Genomic DNA, 27,668 nt, shown 5'->3' on the forward strand with positions numbered 1-27,668 from the left:
TTTCATTCAGCAATTACATGGCATTGCAAGCCAAAATAAATACTTCTACATCTGAGAGCACAACATAATGAAAGCCAGCTATAGACAAAAAACAAATAATACTTCTTTGCATCATCATTGTACAGAAATATCTGCTTAGACCATGATCTCACTGCGGAACAAAACTACATGCGCAAAAGCACCTTCATGATAGAGTCAAATAGAGGATGGAAAAAAAATCCAGTACTTTCCCCTTATAAACCCAAAATTTAGCCATTCTGAGATGCCAGGAAAATGGTTCATGAAACCAGAAAGCCTTGAAAAGGGTACTAAGGACTTGAATATCTCCTGTCTGTTTGGTATACTGGCAGCAAAACTCCTTTTCCACCAGAGCTCCTGCCACAGATCACCACACTTCTTAAGAAATACAGTCCATTTGAAGACACATGAAAGCAGGTTTGAATTCCAGTGGAGAACTTTAAGCAGCAGAGAACAAATGAAAAAAAAGAAAAACCAATAAATTATTATTATCTTATGTCAAAGGGCAGAAAGTATAGGTCAAGTGCACCTCTTTCTTCCCTTCTGTAACGACCACAAATCAATTTTCTGGCATTACTTGATGAAGAAGTGTAATTCCACTCTTCAGAAATGGCTGCCCTGGTCCACAACCAATTACTGCACTCGCTCCAAGTGAGATTTATATTCTTTACTGGTGACTCTTTCTACACCTCATAACATCGAGGCAGGAAGTTCTAAAACTTCTGTAAGGTATCAGATCCACCCCTGCAGCAGATCCATATCGTCCTTTGAAGACACAAAGTTATCCAGGCTGCAAGCAACCTTAAAATAAAAACACTGTTTTAAAGGAAAGCACCTTCACACCTTCAGAAATCTTTTAAGTGACCCAGTCTAAGTTCAGCTGTTGAAGCAGCAAAATCATTCTCACTTTTTTTTTTCTCATTCCCTCCAGAGCTATTACAACAAAATGAAGGTCTGATTTCAATGCCACTTTGGCTGCACTGTTGTTCTTGATCTCAAATCTATACGCAATCTATAGAAAAACAATGGCTGTTGGAACATTGGGATTAGATTTTATGTCCCTTGTCTTGGATCCATTTGTCTGGTCATCTTTAACTTGGTGCAGAGACTCTGTAAGAAGCATATATGCAACTTGAAAGCGAAAAGCAATTTTTAATTTATTATCACACAAAAAATATTTAGGCTATGATGAGCTGTTAGAGTAATCATCCATGTGCTCAGCACCCCATTACAGCACCCAGAGAGTCTGCTGGCTAGGCAGGAGGGGAAGGCTCATCTTTGCTGCTTCTGGGGACAAGTTGTCAGTCCTGTGGAGTTGACATTGTCCCCCAGGTCCATCGACACTGATGACTCAGATAACTCCACCCAAAGCTTCCTAACCAATCTCAGACTCCCTTATTTTTTCCATTAGTATTACACACCTTTCCAAGTTGGTATTTCTCCTCTTTAACCACTGAGCCACTAATGATCCTGACTCAACAATTCCACCTCTACCTTTCTTCTCTTTTTACAGATGCTCTCACAGCTTTTTCTCATGACTGAGGAATTTATTCTGCAGTTTCAGCCCAGGTGGCACTACTGGGGCTGGTTGGTGCCTGGGATCCTGAGCTGACAAAGGGAGATGGTTGCAGTAGAGATTATGGAAGCACACTAGGGAGAGATAGAAGTGCAAGAACAGAAAGTATACCTCAAATATTTCTTGCCAGGTCTATGTGGATTCAGTGAGAATTCGAAGAAGTCGTGCTCAAAAGCAAAAAAAAAAAAAAGGTAATCAAAAAGTAAACAAATTGATTATGCTGAGAAGATTAGAAGATTAGGTAGGGTTGCAACTAAGCTGTACACAATGGGATATTTTAGTTATAGCACTTTATAAGAATTTATGAACTTTCACATTTTGTATCATTCTGTATTTTTAAGTAAAGACATAAATGAAAAGGTTCATTTCAGTGATCTCAGGTTAACATATAATATAGCAGTTTTATATAGCAGTTTTTAAAAGTTTAGCACAGCAGACAGAAAGTAATGGTGATAATTTTTTTAGTTCAGAAAGTTTTGAGTACCCTGATTGTGACTTGTGTGTTGCCTGACAGATAGCAAGCCTGTCTGGCTACGTGTTGAAAATAGTTTCACTAATGTGTCTCTTCTTTTTAGCTTCAAACAGATGGAGATATTTTGAGAGTCATCTTCTATCTCTTTTTTTTGGTTCCTTTTCAAAATTATTTGACAAGAAATGCCTTAACATTTTTCAACTTATGTATTATATTTGTAAGACATTTATGCTTACATTTATGCTTCCAGGTAGTTATAGTATAGGGATACCTCAGATTTGAAGAGCTTTAAGTAGTTGTTTACTGTTATCCTTAGCCCTCTGACACATGACATACTTTCTGATCAACACAAGGCTGTTGAAGAACGGGTAATCTAGAGGCTCATAAAAAGTTCATATTTCTTGTGAAAAGGAAGAAGTGAGAGGATTTTTTGTATTCTGTGAAATTCTTTATCCTCTTAAGAGTCAAAGCGAGTTTTAAAATTTTTCATTCATATCTTTCACGTGAGAAATTACTCTTTACCACATACATATACATATACACTAGAAAATACCGGATTTCTAAGCAGAATTTACATTTAATTTTATGTTGTTATATTCCATCAAACACATATGCCTGTAAGGAAATTCAGTCCCTTTACAGAGCCATACATTGCTTTTTCAGTGTCTTATTTAACTGTTCAGTATTTTAAATCCCTTTGAATTAAATTACTTCCATTTTAGCGTACTGGTGTCTACCTTTCTCTAGCATCTCATCTACCAGGAAGGAGGGAGTATCATTTTCCTCTGGTTCTCTCCCTGACAGCATTTTGAAGTAAGAAAGGAATAAATGCCTCATGAGAAAAGTGTTCTCATTCCTGTAGAAAAATGCGTACATTGCCCGAAAATACCGTGATCATTGCAATCACTTTAATTAAAGAAAGATGCTCCGTAAAAATACCTTTGAACAATACTTCATCCTTTATTTGCTAAAAAGCCAAAATTGTTTCTGAGTCCCAGACCCAAAGAATTAAGCTCATATTATTTCTGTTATAAATCATTAGTCATAACAATTCTCAGCCAGCAAACCTCCTGATGTAACGAGGCAGAAACATGCACACATCAGTCTGCTCCAGCTACCACTGCTCTCTATTGGCACAACAGCTGCTGACTACTGAATACTTAATTTTATTGCAAAATTTGAAGTGCTTTATATTGAAAAACTAATAAAGAATCGTGTTTACATAAATTTTCTGACTATGCTGAAATTCATTGTTAGAATTATTTTCTTTCCTCAGTAGCTTTCTAACTTATCTTCCCTCTCTTCACACATAACACAACAAAACAGTGCTTTGTTACTACTCTTTAAAATTACAGAAATATTAATGGCACAGTTATAAAATTTTAAACTGATATTATTTTCCAGCTAAATCCAAGATTTTTCAGTTAGTGATAATTCAGTAGTATCACAAATTTATAATAATATAGTAGCATTTCCAGAATGTTTATGATCTCCTCTAAATTTCTATGCAGCTGATAGCTCAACATCGCATGACAGTTTGCTTTACTCCTCACAAAATTTCTTCCCTTGCTTTCAGTTTTGTTTGCTCTTAGTTTTATTATTCTCTCCAGAGTAGCACCAAGAAAGGTTTGGTCCTGGTCAGCTGAATGAGCTGTTAAAACCACAGCACCTGTTAAAACCGTATCACCTGTTAAAATCCCACTTCCAATGTGCTCTGCATCCTTCTGCTGCTGTGTCCTATCTTATACGGCACACCAGGTATTCTTGGCCAAGAAGGCAGAGCTTCTTGAGAAATCCACCACAGCCTTGAGGGATGGAAGGAGGAGATTCATCCCTGACAGCTTCTCACTGCAGCCCCTACCACCTCTTTTCAATGCCACCATTGTTTCCCACCTTTAGAAATAGCTGGTGCCCAGGAAATACTGTGTGTCTGACATTAACATCCAACTCTTTGTATTTCTGATTTGTATAGAGAGTATAAGCACACATATAACTTGCAGGTGACTTTTTGGACTGTGAACCATTTGCATTACTGTGGTCATCCCATATAATCAAACTCAAGTACTATTAACTAATTTTCATTCTAGAAATCTCCAAAACCCTCTTAAATATGAGTTAAGGAGGACTGGAAATACACAAATGTTTGGTCATGTGGATATGGGTAGGTAACATGTCTCCTACCCACATGCTGTGCCCAAGGCTACTACCAACAGGCAAGGGGAAGAGTCTGGGCATTCTAATTCCTGTGGCCAAGACATTTCTGGATATTAATTTTTAATGTAAGTATAATATTACTTATCTTTCCTACCTCCCTAAATTGCAATCTTTAGATAATCAATATATGTAAAGGTGCTTTGAATGACTCACATAGAATTCACTATATTCTGTTATATTATTTTAGTACTTTGTATTCAAATTTTGTTGCTACAATAATTTTTCCATATCTGATTCCAAGTATGGTAACTGAAAATGGCATATTTCTGCTCTAAGTCACTTCTGTCACTCATGAGGTCTCTTGGATCTGTGTATTTAAATAGTTCAAATAGGGAAAAAAAATGTTTTGACATTTTGGTTCTTTGAATGTGCTTTGGTATTAACTAGTAGCAGAAAGCTTCCTGTGTTAGGCAATGAAGGAAAGCATTTTTTTTCCATAAGTGGAATGTCATGTATTATCAAACTGAGTTCTCCCTGTTTCTAATAGTTTTCCCATGTCTTATTTAAAGGGTCTGACTGAATCACAGCTTGAATATTTTGATCCAAATTTATTTTGAGCCTTTTATTAGATTTGGGTGAGCTGTAAACTTGAATAATTGTTATTATTTATTAGTGTTCTGCTCCAGTGGTATGTGGAATAAAATATGAAATATTTGAATTGTTTAGATGACATTTACAAGTCATCACAATTTAGTTAATAGAGAAACTATCTTGTGATATTTTGTTCATGAAAACACATAATAAATATCTCAGAAGCTGAAGTCTGACATTTATTATAATTAATTGTTTATATTCTCTAGTTTCACATTGCAAGACTTCTCCATGGATATATGGACTGGTTGCACTAAAATCCACACACAAGTTACATTTTACACAAATACAGCTTAAGACAGAACATTTAAACTCTGTACAATTTATGTAGGGTTTACTTTCCCACCATTTAAACAGTGTTACACAACATGCTCAGGATTTACATCGCAGAGCCTGATGTTTTATAAATCTGACATTTTTTCAAAATGCTATGTGATCTGTGTGTTTTCCAGTAAATCCTTAGAAATCCTCAACTCAAAACAGAAAAGCTTTACTTTTTTCCATACAGTTAAGAGATACTCTGTAACAAAGTTTCTAACCACATTCATCTCTTTTTGCCCAGTGTAGTATTGCTCCAATTCCAGAACATAGTTGGATGGATTGTCTCCTAGTTTGGAAACAATGTGGACACACATTTTGGAGACTGCTCTCTCAACCATTTATATTTACATTTTGCACATAGTTTTAGTAGAGCTTTGGATAAAAATGGAGAAAACGTTCACAAATGACACAAACAGTTACACATCTGTGACAAATTTGTAGGGATCCTTGCAAAACTACTATATCTATAGTTTTTTTCAAGCTTAATAAAGTTGAAATAAATTGGAAATGTGAGAGAAATTAAAAGACGACAAATAAGACAGCTCTATTTATGGAGACAACATAAACATACATTGTAATTTTGTGTCCTACTTAAAGGAATGACATGTCAGCTGTGTTTGTAGATTGTGAGTTGTCTTCAAAGGTCACCTGTATTTCAGTTTATTTGAAACCTTTTTCACTAAGGTCCCTTTTCTCTTTGTTTAAGATGAAAGTATTCAATTCTTTGGAAAAAATATGAGTTAGTATCAGAGAGAATATTCATGAGGGCTAGTCTCTTCCCCAGCTTCTTCAGGCAAAAGGAGAGAGAGGAAAAGACAGAGAGAGAAAGAGACAGACACACAGATTCTCCTTTGGAGAATGACTCAAGAGAGAAGCTTAATTTAGATTGGTCTCTGTGTTTAAAATTAGCCATTGTGAACACGCCTTGTTTATCCACCCCTACTAGTTCTGAGATGATAACACTGATGATCTTTAAAAGGCCCTTTAAATGGTCTTTAAAGGTCTCTTCCAACTGAACTCATTCAATGATCCTACTAAAAATAAGAACAACCACTCTAAAAAAAAGGGAACAAAATAGATGCTCAAAAGAGTCATATTCAACTGCGTACTTAATATAAGTATGGATGTAATAAATAAACATGCACAACGTGATAATTTGTCATAAAGCAAAAATTCAGCTTTTACTGTGATTCGTCTTTTAAAGAAATCACACCTGATCATCCCTTGCGGGGTTCATCAGCGCTGAAGCATTCAGTCGTATTGATCTACTGTGTTAACTAAAGATATATACATTTTCTGTAGTCCTCATGGATTCATGGAGCTAAAAACCTACCTTACTGTTTGTTCAGTTGACAGCAGTACATCTGCTTATTGCTATGTGACATGGATTGTTTTTTATAGAGTAGTGACACTAATTAATTCAATATGTTTAGAAAGGAATTTAATTCCCTCATTAGCATAAAAATCTAGGTAATATTTTTTCTGTAGTTAAGGTTTTACAAAGAGTTAAATTTATGAAATTCAACAAATAAACCCACAAAAAGAAAGAACTGTTCACTGGATTAGTCAACTGCTTGTTGTTCAATAAACATGAAGAGACCTTTTATTTTAGTATCCTCAGCTAGTGAGAGGATTACATCTTCATTTTCCTTTCCTTTAATTTCCCATGCAGGTAATACACTGCTAATTTGTCCATTAGGAATTATAACTGCTATGTTGAAAAATACTAATTGGTGATGGAAAAATAAAAAAGAAGTCTCCAGTCCTTTACTTCTTGCTGACTTCCACCCACTTTCTTTGACAGTTATGCAATTCAAGCTTGTAGATTTACTTTATCATGTTGTTTCTGTATGACAATAATATAGTTAGAAGAAGCGCAACTGGACAAATAACGCTCATTAGATACTCAAGTTGAATGCCTTCCATTCCTTTCCTTTGAGTTTTGAGGATAAGCATTTGACCGTTTCCAATGCCTTTAGGATGAGTCCTATTTCAGGCTTGATATATTGCCCATTGCTCTACTGGAATAAGTACATACACATGAGGGACCACTTTTGCTCAGGAACTGCAGTATTAAGACCTCTATGGACACCTGAACAGCCTGGCTATATTGCAGAACATGTACAGCACAATGATGGTTCTCACCTGACACCTTCTCTGGACATCACCAGCTATTTTCTCAGAAACCAAAATATGGAGGTTGCGCTCCAAGAGCAGCCCACAGCTGGGCACAGTGTTGGGCTCAGCACAGGGCAGTCTGTTTGTGAACCTGATGAGTGGAGCTTCCTGGCACCATGTCCAAAAGGAGCAAAATACCCACTCTGCCATCTTCTGTCATTTATTGTATGGACCCTGGTGCAGTACCTCTGGTCAGCATAGGATATTGACTGTTTGACTGGGAGGGAATGTGGAGACCCAAAAGAAGAACATATTTTAAGAATAACAGATTGACCAGTCCATCCTTTTGTCAAAGATGGGCAGAGTGTAGAGAGGAGGAAAGTTGGGCTATCCATTCATCATCCAGAGAAGGATTTGACTGGGGCTATCACAGCTGTGTAAAGGGCAGAAACGATCAGTTTTGCTACCTAAGAGTTACTACAGTTAACTAATAAGATTCATTAGGTTGTGTGGCTTTCTCTCCCTTTACAATAACCTCCTGTAGGCTTGAACTCAGTTTTTTTAACCTGTTTCCTGTGAGTAAGGAAGATATGTTCTTCCTTAAGCATCGGGTCAATGCAACTTCTCTAGAGAGCTGGGTGCTGATTTAAGATGCAGATTTTGTGGATTTTATATCTAGAATCTGATTTTCATCCCATGTTGACAACGCTTCATCCCTACTTACAGAAGCAAACTCCAGGAAACACACAGCAAGTGATAATATTCCATTTCAATTTTATAATTCAATGGCACTTTCTCATCTTGAGCTTGCATTCATCTTTGCTTGACAAGTTTTCTGCATATAGATGAGAGCTAGGAACTGATGATGAAGGTCACTGGGTAGTTGTAAGGCAAAGTGTGTCTGAACAGCTCTCATGAAGGCCAAGCTTAATATGAATCCAGATTTGATACTTAATTTCAGTATCGGTCACCTCTTTTATTCTGCAGCAGGCAGAATATAGAAAATAATCAGGTTAGAAATCCAAGTGCTTCTAGCACATGTCACTCCCTGAAATAAGTTAAGAAAATCTTTCCTGTGTAGTGGATTGCTCCATAACCCTCTGTTTCAAGTTTTCTGTGTTTTCTTGTGATACACTCAGTACCACCCACTGCCCAGGGGCTGGGACACTAGGGTGCAATGGATATTTATTGTAACCTGATACTGTTTTTCCAGAGAAAAAACAGTCCATTCAGAACTTCTGTATTGTCATAGCTCAGCAGCTCGATGCACTGAGGTGAGGTTATAACTTCGCTAAAGTGACCATCACAAAGAGGTGTTTCATGAGAGAAATCAGCTTTAAAGAGGTGTTCGTTGGAAGCCATGGCAGGCTCTATGATCAGCTAACAAGAGGGAACATAAAATTGGAGGCAGGGACAGGGTCTTGCAACAGGGTAGTGTTGTCACAGTCAGCAGGGTTTTATGGAGTTCTTGCAACACACAAAAGGGACAAAGGGCACGGCCAAGGACAGACAAAGGATGAACAGCAATCAGCTTTAAAAGAGAAAAAAAAAAAAAAAAGCAGGGGGGCAATTCGTAAGAAATCAATTGGCCAAATCCAACGTAGACAGATGTGTCATCAGGGAAGAAAATATTAAAAATAATGTCTATGTGTTTTCCTTTTCTCAAGCAAGATTTCATAAAACAAAATAGCTATTTTACACAATGCTTCATAGAGACACTGTGCTCAGGTCAGCCCTTTTTCTTGCATGCAGTCATTTGATAATCGTCCGCTACAAAGGCTTCACAGCATATGGTATTCCCAAAAATGATGCTTCAGATCCAAGAAAGAAAGCCACTTGCTGTTCTTGAAATGTCATTCCAGACAAAGCAACTCCAACTCAGTAGTTCATAAGGTTTCAAAGGCTGCTTATTTGCAAACAGTCACTGAGACTTGGTATTTCATTGCCTGTGATCGTTGTGCAAGTGGAACTGATATTATCCCAATTTGCAAAAACATTGCACTGAGATGATCTTGAGGATAACATAACTTAATTTTCCTTACTAGGAATGCCAGTGAATCCAGAGCATGTGTTGGAACTAGTCATTTTAATGCTTTAATTTTTTGTTCTGGAATTACACAGAATCACAGAATCACAGAATCGACTGGATTGGAAAAGACCTCAGAGATCATCGAGTCCAACCCTTCTTAAGTAGTCAAATACTTTTTTGGATGGAGGGATACTAGGTGCCCATTCTAATTTTGTATTTCGAATGCGAGATGTCTGACTTCATTTCCATGTTTAGGAGATTGCACAGATCCTCTAGACTTTCTGTTGTATTTAGAGAAAGGACTGTAGCACCTGTTTGCAGCGAAGCCCAGCGACTAAATGCTGAGCTAAGCTTTACACCTCCTGAAAGGCACTGCTTTCCAGTGTGCACCCTCCTCCTTGCAGCACTTACTTTTTCAGGAAGGGGCACCTTCCTACTTACTTTCTTCAGAAATCCAGTTTTTGAAATGTTAGAGACTGTTTTAAAGCTTGACCAGATTGTGCCATGTTTATCTTATGTTTAAGTAACCCTGTTTTTAAAACCACAGCCCAGTCAGAGCATTACCCTCCAGTGACTTGTATTTCCTTTGAAACAGCTATTTTTAGATTAAGTCACTACTGAGTCAGAAGGACAAACTGCTGTTTTGTGTAATATATGTGATTTTTCAAACAATGTTTCACATTAGAAAATTCTGCCTGCTCTGCAAAAATAGAGGAAAGGAGGTGTGTGATTTTCAGAAACCACCTAGGGCATCTGGATGCCAAATTTCCATTAGTTTTAATGGAAAGTTGGCACCCTGATCCTTCAGGCATGTTTGAACATTTTCTCTTTACAATACACTCTGCCGACAACTTACAAATGTTTTGCACTAGAGCCTTTTAAAGTTGCTTTTCATAAGACACAATAGTGTCATTATTTTACCATGTGTCACTGGCAACCACCTTAAGTCTCCGTCAGCCCCTGCAGCTCTCACTGAATGCTTTTAGGAAGAGATTGCAAAAGACGAGATGATCAGTTGTTGAGTGAAGGGATCTTCAAAGTCTTACCAATTTGCTGGGTATGGTTGCAACTCAAGTCTAAAGGATGCTGGGTTAGGCTTACATTACAATTAAGTCAATGAAAGATTCTCTTTGACTCCAGTGAACTTCCAATCAAGCCTATTAAAAATAAAATAAAATGTTCCTTTTTTACAGACACAACAAGGACTTACAGGTTGTTTGGCTGGCTTGTTTCTTATGTCACATATTACTTATGTTCACTCTTGACAATGTTTTGTAATGTTGCAGATATGCAAACCTTGCTTCAAAATGTTTCTGCTGTTGGAAATGCATGTTTCCACAGAAATATTACATTATATGGAGCCATGCTGCTTATTTCAAAAGGATCTGTAAGACACATTTCCTTATTAACAAGTATTTGTAGGTGATACCAGCATGCAGATCTTCCACTCAGTGTGCTCCTTTGCTCACAACATGTATGCCTCCAACTATACAAGCCAGAAGTTTTTGAGTATTCTTATCAAACAAAGAGAATTAGCCCTGCAAAAAATGTACATCTGAGAGAAAAACTTGCTTTCCTACAGGCCCTGGTTCACACATTTCACCTGCAATTCAGAAAGGAAATAAACTGTTAATTTCTTCAGTGATTGTTTTCTTTGTTCTGCTTGCACTCCCTCCACTGGCATTAAAACTATTTAAATCCTTCAATATGCCTTCTAACTCTCTCTGCCCACCAGCTTTGTGCCAAAATAAATGCACTGTTATCCACCAAGCGCAGGTAATGAGCATCTCAGAAAGAATTCAATGGCTTTGAAACTGAGCTTAAAAAAAAAAGGCCAGCTGACTGCAGGAAAAAAAAAAAAAGCCTTCCCTTCATTCATTTTTTCCTTGGGAAGGCTTTCATTGCACCTCATTCATTTTCACACTGGCTGAATGAGTCCGTGCTTCTGGGTCCCGCTGGGTTCATGTGGATTCTTTACATTGCCAAGACATTTCATATAAAGCCTGTTTGTCAGCAAACTTATGAGAAGGACATAAGCAGTAGGGGTCAGGATACATTATTTAGTAGAAAGCAAAGCAGTAAATGAAAACAAATTTCTGGTGAGCTAGCATTGTAACGGAATGAAGTAGTTGGGTTAAAAGATGTGGAGACAGAAATAAGCAGTGATGAGAAAATACAAATTAACATCCTTGTAAATGACTTCTGTGATCAAAATGACAGGAACATTGCCTTCAATATGACCTTTCTCTCCTCTCCCCATACTATAAGGCCATTGTTCTGTTCCTGTCGAGAGCATAATTACCCCAGGGAAGTCTAAACTCAGCAAATGAGAATGCTCCCTGGCTGCCAGGCGTGGGTGAGTGCTTCGGCAGTGCCCTGGCTGCATGTCAGGCTGTGGTGTGGGCGTACAGCATCCCTGCTGGACATGCCAGCTGCTGCTAGAAAGAAACACAGGCTCGTAGCAAAGGGGCTGTAATGCACTGCTATAAGTCTGCCAAGCTGGATAACAAGGGGCTGTGGGGCACATTGCAGAGCAGACCTCCCTGCAGTATTGACAGAGGCAGACTATTCCTCTCTCCATTCATTAACAACATTTTGCCCTGAAAAAGAGGATGAGATTAAAAGTAACAGAAGTATCTTTATAATGGGCTACTACATTCTGCTGAAAGTACTCTTATGACACCCACAACCCCGAGATGCAACACAGTTTAATAAAGGTGACAAGAGTATGCTAAATAATTAGTTGGTTGTGGCAGTATAATTCATCCTTTCTATTGTTTGTTGATTGCTTTTTAAGTCCTCTGGTGAGAAGGCTGAATAAAAGGACATCAAATTGTGAAAAATAAAAAATCAGAGAGATCACAATCTAGGAACCGTCACTGAGACGGGCAGACCCCAGCTGGTCAAAATTGTCACAGCTTTACTGAAGTTCATGGAGGTATGACATCATAATGTGAGGACTTGTTCAAATGATTAATTAAATAAGTGATAAAAACCATCTAGTTCTTACTGGTAATACGATGAACTTATAGGAAAGTGGAAATCTTACACAATCATATGTGCTGATAAAATTAATAAAAGTTAGAAATTTAAAATGTCTGATTTATTAAGACAATGATGATAACTACCCTTCTCTAAGGGAAGCAGGAGTTGTGAGACAAAAGATGCTGAATTGCAATGTGACCATCTTGAGTAGAAAGGTAAGCCTACCTCTCTGTAGTATAAGCAGACTGAAAATGAATGTGAAATTAAAGTGAAGATGTTGTACATGTCAGAATGGCAAAAGACTGATGCAAAGAAATACATAGAAGTTATAAATATTCACAGAAAAAAGGATGGACAGCTATGACTTGTAGGTACTTTCAATTAAACTTGTTTCCCATCCTACATGAACACATGCAGAACAACAATATACAGTTAAGTAAAGGAGAATCTCATTAAACACTTCGTTCCAACTCAATATGCTTTTGCTTACTTTTACAACTGCCCCAAATAATGTTCCTCAGCTTGTTTTGAATCCCATCTAAGTCAATTTGAACTGGAAAAGAAACTTAATGAGGTATAGAAATGTGTCTACAAATATTTAACATCATACTCAGGCAAATATTGAGTTTATTGTCCTAATTCTGAAATTCTGTTTTTCAATTATAAAGTACCATCAGCTGTGTCTCTTCTTTATAATTGTATTCTGTTCATTTCTTGTGGTTTTGGCTTTCTGGAAGTTGAAAACAGGTGGTTCTTCTGATTATTTTCCTTGTTCAAGACATTTCTCAGAAGACATGTCTCTTCAGTGTAATTCCTGGCTTGCACTCTGTCTTCCACCCCAAAAGCTAACACCGAAGGCCCAACATGCCTTCCACTTCTGGCCAGGGACTGAAAGAAAAGCAGGCGTCTCTGAAACAAACGCCTTCTTGATTTATTCAAAGGACTTACATGATCAGATAAAACTATTAAAATAAAACATGCTACATATGTCGGTATAACCTAAACCTTTTATTCTCTTGCAAATGAAGACAGACTCCATTCAGCACAGCTGTCTTTTACTGGACAGCAAGGTATTTAACAGACTCACTGCACTTTCTGCCTCTGCTAACATCTTCCTCTCAAAGGTTAGTTTACACCAACTAAAAATCTGATTTATTTTTTTTTAGTCTCAACATTCTGAACTGTATCAAAAAGTTACTGAGCTGTCACTTGGAAGCTAACACTTCATGACTTCAGGTTTTAGCCCGTTGAGTATTTGCTGGACTATGCCTTGTGCATACAGTGTGCTGCTTTCCTGCTTATTTCTCTAGACCTCATTATTAAAAAGGATGTGAATATTCTTATTGCCTGGCAATTAACGTAAGTAGACATAACTTAGCATGTCCAGGTTTAAAAGCAATTCATGTATTTACAAAAAAGTTGCAGTTTATTCCTGCAGTCTCCTCACTTTTACTTCTGTAGGCCTCAGCTTTTTAAAGATTTCAACAAACATTTAATGTTCACAATTAGAAGCTAACACATACTGTCATGCACTTACTAGGAAATCTACACCATTTGAAATAATGTTGAAAATATTAAAACAGTTCTGACGTTTTTGCATGTACGTGATGTGCAGTTGGAAATAAATGTACTCAACTTCTGTTGGCTTCAGGGGAACAACAGGCTGGTGTCTTAAGATGCTACTGCACAGTGTCTTGCATAGACTTCATTTTCTTAATACTTGTGCCAATTTCTAGTGTTTGAATCAGCTAGTAATTAGCAGTGGTAGTTAAGTGGACTCAAGGAATCCCTTTCATGTAACATATTTGAAAAATAATCTCTGAGACAAATATATACCACAGATGACAAATGCTCCTCTGCACAGACTAGAAAACATTGATCTGCTCGATCACAAATTCCATTTGATGAGCTACACTCAATTAACTATTAGAAATTTCAAAAAGTTGGATGTAGTTTATGGAGAAATTGCTTTTCTTTCCAAATAAGTTTCCCATATTCACCAGTGGCTTGAATCCATTGAAAATCACTCCAAAAGCCAAATGGCTGACATCATTTCTCTGCCAAAAACTCATAAAGAATTTTTGGCTTGATATTGAGTCATATACACTAAGGAAAACTTTGACCTAGAAAATTATTGCAGTGCAGTGAACTAAAAATAAAAAGGTTCCTCAAACTCTCTTTATCTTGCTGCAGCCTTACCTGATGAATGCTGTGAAGATCTAAACAACAATAGAGAGAAAAAAAAAAAAATAAGAAACTTGAAATATCAGACTATTTTCTTCAGCAAAAAGTATTGATTTAGAATCTCAATCTGAGATACCATTGTCTATAAATGTATAGAATACAGCAATAGATGAAAAAATATATATGTGCTAAAGATCGATTTGCACTCTTAGTAGCATTTTCATTAGAAACAGTTGTATCTAAACTTTCTAGCTAAACACATTTGGAAGAATCTCAGGAAGCTCAACATGTCACAAGAAGAGGTAAAGATGGTTCAGGCATCTTTTCTTCTGAAAGAATAAACTCACTTCCTCAGTTCTGTGCTACACTGCTTTGAGTTTGAAGGCACCATCACCTTCCAATATGTATAAAATGAGTAAAAAATAATTTGTAGTTTCCACAGAATTTCTGGCATTTTCTAGATGAGAAGACATGAGAGTTATATGATGAGAATCACAGAATCACAGAATGTTAGGGATTAGAAGGGACCTCAAAAGATCATCTAGTCCAATCCCCCTGCTGGAGCAGGAACAGTAGAGAAGTAGTGAAGTAGAGAAGTAGTGTGCAGAGTTAACTAGGTTCTGATAAGGACTCCAAGAATATTTTTGAAAAGTCTGTTCAGATGTGCTCTAAGAAAAGAAGTATAACCTTTAAGATTCTCTCACAGATGTACAGTTTCATATAGCACCATTGGGAGGAACGAATAACAGCAACTTAAAATTCCACTAGATTCATTTAAAATCTCTTCTGCACTTGGTCAACAGGCGAAAGTCAAATTGTGCTTAGCACGGTAATGTACTGAAAAGAATCCAAGTCTAAACTAGCAGCATGTTGTAAGCAAAAAGGGTGGTCAGGACAACATCAAGTTACGTTAACAAAGACTCTCTCCAAATTTATCAGCTTTCTTAATTTAGCCCAGTGTTTCATGACAGTATTAAAGTTTTCCTTGCCTCAAGACAATAAGAATATTTAAGAAAATACCCCCTGACTTTAACTGGTTTTTATTTTTAAATTATGGAACTCAATACATGTAAAAAACTATTAATTGCTTATTTTCTTTCCAGTCTTGAACATCCTTACAAGAGTAGTTGCAAGCTAAACCATAAAAATCAAGGTGGTTTGTGAAAGCCATTATGCACTGTTATTGCTTTATTCCCCTTTTGTACTGCTAAAATTTTAAATTGTCATTAAAGAGACACATTTTATAAAATGACTGATATGTTCTTTAGGAAAACAAACAAACAAACAAATAAACAAACAAAACACAGAAGAAACTAATATTAGCTTTAAAACAGTAAAACTATCTACCAATTTCAGCAAATCCAGTACTAGATGTCAAGTGATCAATAACTTCTATCCTAGTAGAGACACAAAAAAATTTTTTGTTCAGTTTAAAACCAATTGAACAGCTGTTATTGTCAGACTTTTATCCTGATTTTCGTATGCACTCAATCCTAATCCAGCACAACATTTTAGGGCAAGACATAAGCAAATGTATTTCCTCCTTACAACTGAGGATACCTTTTCATGTGATTCTTTTTTTGGAAGTCTGATACTGTTTAAAATTACAATATGAACTGAAATAATGAAAAAGACTTTATGGTATCTGTCAGCTAGTTATTATTTCATTCCCATCTTAAAACAGCATAGAATTATTTTTCTATTTTTCTTTCTCTCTCCCTATTGCTTAAGCCCTAGATAAAGAAAAAATGTACTGATGCAATAGATACTATATTTTTTGATACAGATTAAAGCATTCAGACAAATGTAGTGCAGGGAAAGAAACAGAAAGCTAATTATTGCGTAGTCATGATGTTAACAAAGAACCTTCACCTGTAGATGTAGAATCAATTTTCAAGACAAGATTTATGGCACATATTTACCTAATGTTGCAGTAAGCAGATTCAAGAGGCATACCTCATGTTCTTGGAATTTGGCTTCCTGGAAATTTCCACCTTCAATGTTAAGACATATTGTTTTCTGTCCATCTTCACAGGAATGAAAAATTTACTAAAAAAAAAAAATTAAAAATTGACTAATTTATGTCACCAGGAAACAGAAATAACTTCCCTGTACTAGACTTACATATTTACAGTCCATAACATAGTGCATAACATTATGAATTCTTAGGACCTTTTCAAAACATGAGATACACTGGTGTTAATGAATGCGTGCAAGTGGTGTAATAAGAATTATGGCTTAATACTTCTCCCCCACTGGTATGCAAGAATTCTTCTACAGTAATGGTAACAGTCCTTTAACCTAGAAAGAATCTCTTGCCATGCAACAGTTTCTTTATGCCTGGATTGCCCAGCAGATAAGGGGAACTGATTTAGAAAAGGAAGACATTCATAACATATAGTTATATTAGTTAAAATAAGGCAGCTTCCCGATACTCGTGCTCTTCTTCAGTCAGCTGGGGTTGACTACAAGAATGGCAACTGATTTGTATCAGATTCTGGCTACTCCAGGGGCTGTGGAGACCTCATGAATCTGAAGAGTCTCAGGGAACACTCTGGGAATGTTTCTACATTGGCCCAGAGGGTAAACAAATGAGGAAACTTAATGATGTAAGCCTGTGAGGACCTCCTTTCTCTTGGCCTTGTCTGTACTTTCTCCCCAGGGAAGGGCGTTGATCTGACCCTGATTTAGGGCATAAGGGTTTGGCTCTCCAACAAATGACTGAAAATAACCTACAGTCTTAAAGATGAAACTGAATTGAAAAGCTGCCAAGTAGTCAGACATGCCCTTCCAAAACACTGTCTTTATTTGCCATATTCTTTCTCTCCCCAAAAAGGTTTCTTTGTAATATGCTCATCTCTGTACTCACAGCCTTTGGAAACATCATACTGCTAGGTCATGTTTTAGTAAATTGTCATGGAAAAAGGCAAATGTAAGCTCAGATCTGATTCAAAAGCACCAGTTATAAAAAATACACTTACATTTGTACACTAGTGGGAATTTACGTGTGAAATGCTGCCCATGGCATCAGAGATAAAACTTTGTTGAGGGTGTGAATGGACACTGACCATCTTAAATAAGCAGGATTTTTGTACAATCTATTTAATCATAAGTACTTCTAGATAGAGTTTAAAGTAAATATTTTTAAAACACTACACTTAAATCTGAGTCTAGATAGTAGTCTGTTGAGTACTCATTTTGAAGGGTCCTGAATTTCAGAAAATGATGTTTTAAGGTCTCTGTAGTGGTTCTGGTATATTCTGGTAGAACATAATTTTGATATTTTCAAAACAAAATTTTCAACCCAACAAAAAAAGATTGTTTCACAAAATATCCTGGAAAAAATGTTATCTTTCTAAACAAACATGATTTAAATAATATTTTTCTTTATGAATACAGTATCAAATAATCTTAAGAAAATACCTTTGTCACACAAAAGGGCTTTCTGTGACCTACTCATAGAAATTTTCTGTAAGTGTATTTTTTATTAAGTTTTATAAAAGGAACTGGCTCTGCCAAGGGGGAAAAAAACCCTATGTTTTTCTTGATGCTGATCAACATACCACTTTTTAGTTTTCCTCATTGGAAAATACTTCTAATGCTGTCCAAGGTTGAAACGAAATTGCCATTTGATGGGTGTTTGGTAGGCTGTGTGAAAGGAATCTGCAATCGCAGTTCAGTTCCCAGTCAACAGATATCCAACACAGCTGTCATTAATTGGCATTCTCATTGGCAGCCTCCGCAGAGGGCAAAGGCTAATGTACATGGAAGCTGACCTATTTTCTGACTTTATTAGTAGTTCTGCAGAACAGGCTTCTCAGTGTGAGGTGGTGAACACTGGTTCTTACTGTCGCTGCTGAGGCTGTAGGCTTTCTTTGGATAAATAAACTTGGTTTCCAGAGCTCCCAGTCTGGCATCTTTCATACATGCTAAAACCCAGTCAAAAAAGAAATATTTGTACAAATAGTAACTTGATGATACACTGTTTGAAACAAAACATATTAGCATTCATGTTGAGAAGGCTGTATCTCATAAGTTTCTTTCCAGAAAGTTATTTGTTAATTAACTGTTCCTCTTTCTTTTTCCAATAATATTGTCAATAACATGCACATCTTCTGCCAAATACTAATTCTCCTTCTGTTACTCAGCTGTCTGTAATTTCTAACACTCTTAATCATCCCAATTTTCCAGGCAACATTTACTGAACTTGATAAACACCTGGCAATGTCTTTGCAGGCTAATCCATAATAAAGTACTACTTCCTATTTACGATAGCCCATAAGCCCATTCATTTCCTACATTCACTTCTCTGTAATGGCAAAGTTTTCAGTATCACTGATGAGCCTGTTTGTGGAAAAAGTAACCTATACTCACTTCTGCTCCTGCATCAAACAATTTGCTAGCTGTGCACCAACCAACAGCAAAATATTTATCGCAGGGGAGGATAAAAGAGAGAGAAGAGACACTAGTTTTTGGGTTGTAAATACAGTTTGTAATCATGGTATTACAGAATATTAATTGTCTAGCTTGTATACTGACCTAGCTTAATGTGGAAAAAAGTGGAATATGGAAACTGAGAGAAATTAAGTACAAAACACAGCGATGTCATTTCTTCCATGCATACTTGTACTTCGAACTGTGTCACTATTGTTTTCTTATAACAAAAATCCTAAACTGAATACAAACCACTACTCATTCACCCAACAGATGTTGATGTCATGATCTAGAAGTAAAAATTAATTTTTGGAATGAAAAGGACTATATTTCTATCTGCTTGATGAACCCAAAGGACTAACATTAGTTGATTAAAAGGCATATACGTCAGTGTAAATAATAGACAGGCACTGTGCAAAAAATGTTTCATGTTCCTTTTCAATCCAATTTTTTTGTTTTAAAGATACCTTTTGAACTTAAAATACTTTTTTTTTTTCATTTCCTTTTACAAAAGGTTCATTTCCAGCTTTGTAATCTTAATTTTATAAGAATCTTTTTCGCTTAAATCTTCTGAATTGGAAATAATCATTTTCCTTTCGTTCTCCAAGCAGACAAGTATAAAACTCTCCAAGCTTTTTATTAAAAGCTTTTTATTTTTTTCTGTTTATAACATAGTCGTATGGCTTTTAACATTCATGTAAGCTTTGGGCCATCAGGACTGTTTTTCATTGCTCTAAATGTTCTTGTTTATTTACCGTTCCAATAGTTTGACATTTGATGTGTTGAGTTTTCTCTGTGGAAAAACATTAAAGGGAAATTACTCACAGTACATTGCTCTAGCATATTTTTCCCTCATGAAGCGGATTTTCATACACAGCCAATCTCTTGATAAGGTGAAGTCCATTAAGTGCAGCACACAGTTAGATCTTTTTAACCACTGTCATACCACATGGCAACATTCAAGGGCAGGTTGACTTATCACTGGTCATCCACTCCAATCCCTCATAAATTTGTCTTTTAAGACTGGTTCTACATGAATGCCACATTAGCACATGTTTTCAACTTAAAATGAATCACCAGTCAGGACAACATATCAAACCAACCAAAATAAGCTTGATAACCTTTTCCAGTTGGAATGGATGAATTAAATATATGCCAAACCACAGCACGTGTGCTTTTTTGTCTTGGGTAAACACAGAAGTTTTATAACTATTTTATCAGGTTGCATGAAAGTTATGAAAACAAACAAACAAAAAGCAAGCTATCCTTCATTGCATGAATAGATATGAAAGAACTGATCTTCATCTAGGCATGAATATTCTCAAAGCAAAGGATTTTATGTGTGTCGGTTATAAGAATTTACCGGTCACAAACTCTATGTCTGATCATCTTTCCTTTAACATACTTGTTAAAAAAGGTTTACAAAAGTATAATTCAAAGTAACTGAGAACTTTCATTTATGTCCCCTATCTTTCTGTCTCTCTTTTTCCTTCAAAGCTAAAAGGTTACGTAGTTGCTATAATTATAGATGGATGCCACAGAGGAGACAGTGAGACAATTAGACAGGAAAAGAAATGACACCAACATTTTCAAAGGGCAAATTCCATGTACCCCATCTAGGTCTGTCATTTGCTCTTCATATTTTGAACTGCTTGAGGTTTTTTTTTTCTTATGGTTTCTCAAACTTTTCAGTTGCTTTATTTTCAATGGTTGCAGCTTCAACAGCAAACTTTCCTCACATCCAGACTTCTGCTCCAAATATGGTTTTCAAGGAGTAAAACAGGATCTAACCTCTTGTTTCCTAATTTGTGTTTTCCAGGAATGGTTAATGCAAAATGTTTTCCCGTTGAAGAGGTGCAGCCCAGGACTCTCTGGGTTTCTACTGCTGGTATATCAGCTGAGGTATTGTTCTTCTTCCTATTGCATTCATTACCTGTTATTTCCTTTTGATGATCAGAGTTCTCCACTATTTTAGATCCATAATCACTGGTTATCTTCTTGACAATTTAACCTATATTTGAAACTACCAGATGTCCTGCCTACACAGTGAGTTGCACAGCTTAACCTACAGTATCATTTAAAACAATTTCACTCATATCCATGCACCTGCAAGCCAGACTCAGATTCTGTCTGCTAATCTTTATAGTTCTTGCATGTGCTGAACCACTGTCTGGTCATGTTGACCTCCCCCAATGGCTGAAGAAGGTAATTAGACATCTATATAGGTCTTTCCATTAACTTATGAACATAAGTCAGAATGAATTCAAAGATCTCATTAGTTTGAGACCAGCTTATTTCCACTTAATTTACCTCAGCTTCTAAAATTCATTTCAGTCTCCTTATCCAGGGGCTTGCAACATATTTGTAAAAACATTTTTTAAAAATAATGCACATTGCTGTAGCTTTACAGACCAAAAATGCCAATGTAATAAATATTCCTTAAAACATTTCAGAAAAACAAAAACAAGCAAAAAAGGAAAAAAATATTTGCCATTTTGCCACAACACATTTATTGCACTCTAACACTAGTGATTTCAATATTATAATAACAAATCAATTTTGTTTCTAACATGTTGAAATATGTTTTTCCAGACTGAAAGAAGAGTATACGATTTTACAAATATACATCTGCCCATTTTCACCATTTTCTCTTTCCTATTTGAAAGTAAAGCTACCCCAGTCATTTAAAGTATTTGCTTTTTAAGCAGACTCTCCTGATATAACATTGGTAAGGTTCAGATTATAGAGGAAAGTATGCCAGTCTCACACTGATATTACCAGAGCTGGTGACATGACTGATGGTACGGCTCTGTTACCTTGAGACCTAGATGTTCTTCCTAAATAACCAGCAATGCAATTATGATACCTACAAAACTTAGTGGACGAGCTTAGCCATGCTAAATTTTATGAAATGGAAATCATAAGGTTTTTCAACTCCTTGAGAATTCAGACAGTAATTCAATGTCTTGCTACAAATAAGTTGCATCATCTAGAATCAAAACATCCAAGACCAGCGGTTATCCAGACCATTCAAAACACCAGTCCTTCTTCTAGTAGCAGGTAGAACATGGCATCATGACCTGAATGCACGTTGGTGAGAATTAATAAAGCAGAACTTATTTCAGGTTTAGGAGCAAAATATACCACAGAAACATTCACATGACTTATTGGAAACTGTATGAAGTAGGTATTACAGTGAAATGAAGGAGATACCCAGGCAGTGGGAAATTAGACACATAAATTTCCTGCGATTTATAATAACTACTTGCAGGTAGCCCCTCAAAATGTGCTTCTGTCAGACCTTATGCATTCGGCAGGGTCAGGTCTGGTTAACAACAGAATCAGAAATCTCAAGGGAGTATCATGCACATAGCACAATGCAATACTGACAAGTCTGACAATGACCAATAACTCTTTTTCACTTTAATCTGTAATGACACAAGGTTTCTCAGTTTGTAATGTGCCATTGTGTTGAATTGGTAACATCTGAAGGAGATTTTAATTCAAATAATAAATTCTGCTTTCTATACTCAGTTTCAACTGGATGTAATATTTTTCTTCACATCCTACCCTCTGAAGAACTTCTGTCAAGTGCTGGAGAACATTGTGAAGAGGTTGCAGTGCTTCATCCCAGAGGTGGCCTGAATGTCTTCAGGCACTCTGTATTTGGCAAATTACCTAAATTTTTACAAAAGTGGACCTAATGCCAGATAAAACTGCATATTCTTTCACTAGTACAATTTTAAACTGAATCTGGATATGAAACTTTGCTATTAAATTAGTTACCTACCAAAATGTTACTTTGGACACTTAAATCTCATTGCATTGTTCAGCTTCATTTTTTTCTCCACTGCTGCCTTAGTAAAATCTGTTTGATATTGATATTACCTATACTGTACTATCATCTAGCTTCGATCACCTAATTCCATAAAAAATATGTCTGTTCTATGAACTACAGGATCTCGTTTTCTGAAGATAAGTGCCAACCATAAGGTTTTTGGTGGGCAGGCCATAAACTCAAAACATGAAATCATGCTTCACATCTCCATATCAAAAAAAACCTGCATGCTACAGAACTGAAACAGGTTAATTTATTTCTAAAAAGGACCTTTTGTTTCTTTAAGAAAGAAGCAGAGTACATCAGAAAGGAAAGAGTAAGTACATGAAGAGCTAGAAATGGTATATAATTTCTTTTTGTCCTTCACAGAATTGTTACTACATGCTAGGGCTGACATTACCAAGACTCAGTACCATTCAGTACATTCTTAGGATAAGGAGAGGTATCTGCCTATATAGTAAAGACAAAGAAGAGAAGCATGTGAGTGTGTGACACAGACAGTGTGTGCACACATGTGTGGGTGTGTGAATGTGCTCCCGTACACACATGCCGACTATACAACTGGCTGGCTGGGCATATATAATTTTCAAATAATCTGATAGAAAGGGAACATGCATATAACAGATGGGTTTAGTACATGAGAAGTCATTTCTGAGCAGTGAAGAATCTTCACGTTACAAAATTTATAATTTTTCTTAGTGGTAGGAAGGGAAGACGATGAGATGGGTGATGAAGACCAACCTAGTTATGTTGGGTTGGTGATGCAGGATATGCTGGATTGCCGGCAAACAGACACAGGTAAACACTGAACAGTCACACATCGAAGGTGGAAGCCATGCTTATAGGATAGTTGATTCTACCCACAGTTGCAAATTATGTCTTTGAGTAATGCAGATGATGCTGGGCTATAAAGAATTAACATGAATCTTGCCTTTATAAACAGAATGTTTATAAATGTTTCAGCTCTCAATAGCGTGCCAGCAAAGAAGCTACATTGTATCCATGTCTGGCACAGGTATGACTGCAGCTGGAATATGAACAGTTTGATGTCCACATTTCTATGGTTTAACTAAAGTAGACAGCAAAGACACATGCATCCACTCACTCCCTCCCCAATGAGATGGGGGAGAACTTGAAGAGACCAATATACTTAGCTTAAGAGACAGTTAGTGTTCTAGTTACAGCCATAAAAGCATTGAAATGGAACAACATTTTTCAATAGAGAATTCTTTGTCAGCGAAACCTGCAGCACTAGAATGGGTTTGGGATGGTAAAGTTACACAAATTCAGCTTAGGGAAAAGTTAGAGGCTTGTTTGAGGGACTTTTTTTTATTTGAAAGTAATTTATTGGAGTAATGTTCTGCTAACTATTATAAGCACCCGTATGAAAAAGGTAAGGTATATCACTGAAAGCACACTTTAGATCAAAATAGAGAAGGCCTATGACTTAAGTGATATAGGAGGCTGATCCTTTCTAGCATGCTGGAAATGACATCTTAGATTGAATTTACGACAACTAAAGTTTCAAAATGTCTAATATCAACATCGAAGAAAAAATGGAAATTTATGCTTTACTTACCTTCAACTTTACAATCCAGAGCCAAAGAACACATAGCTGTAACTCTCCTATATTGTGTTCACGAGCCAGAGACAGACATGAACACCTATACAGCACATATTTTCAGAAGTCTTTTTTATTTGTTAGTGTGTGATCATCTAAAAAGACCTTCTTGTAGACATTTTGCCGGTCAGGAGATCAATAATATTTCTTGGTATTTTTAAAAGAATTCAAAGTATCAACCACAAGCTACAATGCAAAACTAAATTAGGAAAGAAAGCAGACAGGAAATATGTTTTAAATGCAATGAAAAAACCATGTGCCACTTTTCTGATCTGCTCAGACTGTACTGTAAAACCAAAAAAGGATGTGAATCATCCAAATCCAGCTATAATGTTTTTCTCTATTATATTCTGTATTGGAGTTTTATATCTAAATCAAGGATGCAGATTTTTATAACAATGGTGACAGTAGTAACAACTGCATAATCAAATAATAGTTTGTGTCCTAATTTTTAAGGCAACAGAAGCTATGTTCCATTTCAAGACATAATTATAACTCCAGATATGCCTTCGAAACAAAGAATACTCAGTGGTAGCTTCTTTTTTATGATTCACCTTGAAGATGTAAGATGAGGTTGAGCTCCAGATATTATATATGTAGGTATCTACATGTATACCAAAGATGTTCCAGGGCCCTATAAATTCCCAGGACAGTAAGGTTATTGGCTGATGTCTGGCTGTCCACATCTGTCATAGATTCTCATCTGACAGTCCAACATGAATGTTTCAGACATTTTTCATATGGCATCTGAAATGACTCCAATAGCCTGAGTGTAACTGAAATTACAAGATTACATTATAGTTGCTAGAGACCTAGAATACTACTCAACCACCTAAGCTTATACAGGTAACACCATTTAATGGTCAATAAAATACCTCAGCCATCTGCACAGTGCAGATATGATACTGGGGATATGTGGAACACCAAAATTGGTACCAGCTACCTCAGTTTGGACTGAACCAAGTAGCAAGTCAGTACAGTAAATGTAAATGAGAGAACAATTCAATTAATAAACAATTAGGAGCAGAACTCAATTAAATGTAAAGACATAAATTTAAGTGTCTAGATTTAGGTATATACTGCCATACCAAATGTCAGAGTTTCCATTATTGTCACCAGAATCTAGTCAAGGCAGTCAGTGGAGCTTAGGAAGAAATTCAGCTCAGGCTAAAGCAAACACTCAGTCATGAGTCAGCAAATAGCTCTTGGCTACATCACAGCATCAGCTGTGTCATTATCTATCACTGATCTTCATTTTCTTTAATGGAATCTTAGGCACTCATGGTGTCAGTAGTACACCTACATGCAGAATTAGGTGTCCTATTCTTGAAATTAATCCTGCCCTAGGGTTACAATTCAGTTGCTTAAGTGTAGATATTTTTGATGCCCCTGAATATCTCACACGGATTCTAGCTGCCAGGATGAATGGACTCAGCTGGGCTATAGGTCCTGTGTCATATCTCACAAAATTGGACAACTTAAACAACACAATGCTTCTGGTTTTAGGTAGCTGAACCAGATCTAGATGTTCCTTTTAAAGTGACCTGAAATCCCCATGAGTATGAAATACGTATCTTCTTAGAAGTGTCTGAACCTCAAAAGGATGCAAGAAATTCCATAATAATATGTTTCCTGCAGAATTTACAAGTTCAGAACATGACGAATCACAAAGTTTATTTCATTTCAATAAAATTCTGACTGGAAGTAGATCAAATTCAGATAAAATTCCTCTTGATTTTCTGCCAGCAGGCTCCACTTCCATGGTCCATCATGCACTTCCACAGGGTGAGGAGTCTTCTTTTTTCACTGAAAGTGTTGATATCATTTGCTTTCATAAAAAAAAAAAAAAAAAAAACAAAAACTGCAGCCAAGATTCAAAATATGGAAACCCTTCAGGAAAGACAATTACCTCTCTCCATGCAGTTCTGCTCAGCACCTTGAAGGAATGTGACCCAATAACAGACAGTGTGTGTTTGAGTTCTGCTATTTCCTGTCCTTCTTGGGTTTCCATCTTAAAAGAAATGAATGATAGACAAATCAGCCTGTAGAAATAGGCTGGAAATCGGCATTCTCAGGGGATTTCTAATATCTTTGGCTTTCCTTCAGTCTGAAAATACCACAAAAGCAACCTTCCGGTAGCGTTTGTACTTCAGCACATCTGGTTTTATGACCCATTGGAACCGGGAAGTTTAGACCACATAAAAATGAAAAATCACCTCAAGAAAGTTAACCAAAGCATCAGAGGTTCAATTCAAGTTTTAAGACGGATTCAATTCCACTGTTATTTTAGCTTATGTGCTCACCCACCCTTAAATATTGGGACTGTTGCTTTAAGCGTCTCTTAAATAAATGTGAAGTAGTATAGTAGTGAAGGCCTCAAAATAATTTTCAAATTATTTTTTTTGCTAAAGTTTGGTGGGTCATCGTCACTTTCTATTTCTACATGGCAGAACTAAAACAGAAATAATGGATGGCACTCCCAAATCACTGATAGGTTCAGTAACAGTGAAGGTATTAAAGCTCAGAGGTTTGATTTCTATTGCCCGTCTAATCCTTAATTATATTATTTCTGCTATCAGACATTATTCAGCTTCTGTCATCTTGTCCTTCTCCTTCATTTTCTACTTACACTTTTCAGTAGGAAAAAGGTTACTGAAGATTGTAATGGAAACAAAGCTGTGGAAAGGAACAAAAATCCATTAGGGTAATCTTACACTCTTACGAGGTTCCTGGAATAAGAAAATATTTAATTTACAAATAGCTCTAAAAATTTAATAGAGCTTTCCACTGGAACAGAGATATAGGAAATCTAACCACATTTATGGCTGATTTTGTCTTCTAATTGAGATCATTGCTTAGAAAATTATGGATTTCCAAATTTTCAGTTATTTGCAGGAATCTATATACAGTATAAAGTATAGTCATTTGTAGTAATGGAGGTAGGAAAGGGCCTCAGAGAAGAAAACCTGAAAGCAGAAAAGTTTCTCTGGTAAATTTTCAGGATTTGTAACAGTATCTATGTTTTCTCATTAAAGAATTTTGTTGCATTTTTCAGTCATGTGTTCACCTTCAGAGAAAGATTTTTCAGAGCAGAGGACCCAAAAACCTTTGACAATTTCTTTTTTAGGTCTACTATCATGAAGTTCTAAGGCAACAACCTTTTAAGATATTTGAGTGTCTAAATTAGTCATTCTCCCACACCCAAGAAGCTGAAAGCAGTATACCAAGCCAACTTTTCTTCTGTTTTACCTTGGATAAAAGAGAATC

General features: G+C 36.4%; 1 long non-coding RNA gene across 1 annotated transcript in view; it reads right to left on the minus strand.

The window, feature by feature from the left end:
* LOC135578998 (uncharacterized) overlaps positions 1-17,043 on the minus strand; it is a 90,740-nt gene extending 73,697 nt beyond the window's left edge. Inside the window, exon 1 of the long non-coding RNA XR_010471204.1 lies at positions 16,465-17,043. This is a non-coding gene — a long non-coding RNA (uncharacterized LOC135578998). The remainder of the gene's footprint in view (positions 1-16,464) is intronic.
* Positions 17,044-27,668: the final 10,625 nt, after the last annotated feature.

The sequence above is a fragment of the Columba livia genome, chromosome 3, assembly GCF_036013475.1.
Source record: "Columba livia isolate bColLiv1 breed racing homer chromosome 3, bColLiv1.pat.W.v2, whole genome shotgun sequence".
Taxonomy (NCBI): Eukaryota; Metazoa; Chordata; class Aves; order Columbiformes; family Columbidae; genus Columba; species Columba livia.